The following is a 3,419-nucleotide window of genomic DNA, read 5'->3' on the forward strand; positions in this document are numbered from 1 at the left end:
TTACTGCAATTAATTTTGCTGCTGTTAGACACAGTGACATTGTTCAGACCCTCCTGATGCAACGGTGCAAAAATGCTCATAATATAGCTGCTCTCGAAGGAGGTTGGGTGTAGAATCTGTATTAGTAATTGCTCTAGGCTTACTATTTTTCCCCAGGCAGGGGAGATGCTAGTGCCTGCTTTCAGGAATGAGCTCTGGCCCAGACTAAGAAACCAATAATGCCGTTTACTTTAGGTCTAAAGTTACTTTTGTTGGAACAGCTATAGTAACAGATAACGGAGTGAGCTCCTGTTACTTGCCCCAGCTCCTGCCCACCTAGCAAATGTAAGTAGATACAGTAAATAGGTACAACTTTGGTGGAAAGTAACAGTGTCCCATGTGCCTTGACACATAGTCATGCTGGCCACATGACCATGGAAATGCCTTTGGACAATGCTGGCTCCCTTGGTTAAGAAATGGAGATGAGCACCGCTCCCCTAGAGTCAGACACAACTGGACAGAGGAAACTTCTACCTTCAACTTTCTAGTAACAGAATCTTGCAAGCCGGACTGTGCTTCCCTTCTCCCTCACTTTACCTTCCCATAAATGAGGGAGTGGCTTGCCTGAGTCATTTTCTCAGTTCGTTTTCTAGCTCTAGAACAGGGCTTTTCAACCTTTTCATCCATTGTACCACTTTTAGGATATGGCAACATCCGAGTACCACCAGTCGCCTAGCAAGGGGTCAAAAACTTGAACCCCCTCCCAAAAAAGGAAAAAAGTAATAAAGTACAGGTAGTCCTCGACTTACAACAGTTCGCTTAGTGACTGTTTGAAGTTACAATGGCACTGAAAAAAGTGCCCCTCAAGCCACAGCCGAGCAAGACATCTGCCTGTCCACCCGGCCACGCTCTTCCTCCTGTCCGAGGTTTTCATTGTTGTGAGCATTTCTGTTGAGGATTGGCAGTGGGGGTGGGGTAGGGATGTTTGGTTTTTATTCCCCCCTTCTGCTGGGTGGTTGCAGCAGGTTTTGGTCACTTCACATGACCGTGGGACACTGTGACCGTCATAAATATGAATCAGTTGCCACGCATCTGAATGTAAATCACAAGACCCTGGAGAGGCTGCAACATTCCAGCTGATTGGTGCTTCTTCATGGCTGAACAGAAGCACCAGGATCAGCGCCGAGCTCCAGCTGGAGCCTGGCACTGATCCTGGCATTTCCGGTGAGCCCTGACAGCCCCGAAGCTTCAGCCATCTCTCGCTCAGGCTTGTGCAGTGCTGCCACCGGCTCAGCTCATTCCCCTCCCCCGCTACCACTTTTCTAGGATGGTCGCGTACCACCTGCCAGGTGCCAATGTACCACAGGTGGTACCCGTACCACTGGTTGAAAAGCCTTGTTCTAGAACTCAAGCTCTGATTGATCATTGCCTGGCAGCCGTGCTTCTTCCTGCTCTTCCAGGCCATTCTCTATGCACTCTAAACCTGATTAAACATGACAATAATAATTGTTCAGTTTGTAATTTCTAAAAGAACCCATTTATAATTGTTAAGTTGGTAATGGTTAGTTAACACGTACAATATTAGGCTATAGTGCAACTTATATCCATTTTTGCTCTTCAGCAGACATACTTTCCTTAAAAAAGAATACATGTTGCCTACTGGAGATCATTTAGTCTATTTTCCTATAAAGGATAATTACTTTGGCCTACGAGATATTAATTTCAGATCCATTCATCTAATTTCCACCCTGCGGTCTAACATTTGCTGCAAGTCATTCAGATTCTTAATGAAACAACATGGCATCACCTGAGTATGCAATCATGTCCCCAACAAACTTATGTGGAATGTTACTACAAGCATTTTTATACATCTATTCGCAAATACATTTAACCAAGAAGCATCTCATATCTTTGTCTTAATCTCTGTTCAGTGTCTGCTAAATATTGTTTCTTCTCATACATGCTTTAGTGATATCAAAAACCATTCATTTTCATATTTGCACAAAATGGTTCACAATCTACATGCCATAAATGCAAAGCCACTACTTCCTATATGCTTATACTATTCCACACAAAACTACATTACAACAATATGCAGGATAGCAGCAGATGAATGATACTTCATAAATAGATTTACCAAGTTCTTTTAACAAGAACAAACCTCTTGGGATAGGTTGTGGAAGATGCAAGCAAATCTGCTCTCATATCACTAAACTAGATACAACTGATTTTGTGCCTACCAGCCACTTGCACCATTAATTCTGTCAACCCCCCCCCCAACAATCTGAGGAATATTGCATTTAGATCATTAACAACTCCTCTCTGAGAGAAAGGCAAACATTTTCCCATCATCTTGAGTGATTTGATCCACTACTTCAGACATGTCAAACTCGCGACGTCAGTACTGCAACGCGCTGCATAGCCTCGAAAAAACGGTAACGGCCGTTACCCCACCCACACCAAGGCCATATTACTTTGGTCGGGCGCCCGGCCGTCAAACTGTGGGCACGTGATGAATTACGTTTATACAACTAGTCGAACATGAAGGTTTTTCTTTCCGAAGAATCTAATAATAATATAAATGGTTGTTTTTTAATAAGTAATTAGAGATATTCTTGCAGGATACAATTTTTGTCTATCCTGGGATTATTACATTAATTAGGAGGAATTAGGAGATTGGAGTAACAAAATAAAAGAGCATGGTACTGTGATTAAAATATTTCTGCCTCCTGTTCCATTATTTCTCCATGCCTACAAGCAAACTTAACATTAATATTCAAGATCACATACAAAAGCAATACTCCTGATGATAGATAGATGATAGATAGACATATGTTCTCTCTCTCTTTCTCTCTCTCTCCATCCATCCATCCATCCATCCATCCATCCATCCATCCATCCATCCATCCATCCATCCATCCATCCATCCATCCATCTATCTATCTATCTATCTATCTATCTATCTATCTATCTATCTATCTATCTATCTATCTATCTATCTATCTATCTATCTATCTATCTATCTATCTATCTACAGTATCTATCTATCTATCTATCTATCTACGGTATCTATCTATCTATCTATCTGTCTGGTCCACGACTCGGCGGAAAATCAGGCGGCGGCTTGGGAGACAACTGCCGCCACAGCATTGGACCGAGTCGTGCCTTTGCGGCTTCTGACCCGACGTAGATCTCGATTGGCTCCTTGGTTCACCGAGGAGCTGAGAGAGATGAAGCGTCAGAAAAGAAGCCTAGAGAGCAGTTGGAGGGCCAGCCGAACCGAATCCGATCGAACACAGGTAAGGATACATCTTAGATCCTACCTAGTGGCGATGGGGGTGACTAGGACTAACTACTATTCCTCGCTCATCGCGTCATCAGATAATCGCCCGGCCGCCCTCTTCAGGGTGACCCGCTCTCTCCTCCATCTGAGGGGAGGG

Source organism: Protobothrops mucrosquamatus, unplaced genomic scaffold (assembly GCF_001527695.2).
Source record: "Protobothrops mucrosquamatus isolate PMUCROS unplaced genomic scaffold, P.Mucros_1.0 scaffold733, whole genome shotgun sequence".
NCBI lineage: Eukaryota > Metazoa > Chordata > Lepidosauria > Squamata > Viperidae > Protobothrops > Protobothrops mucrosquamatus.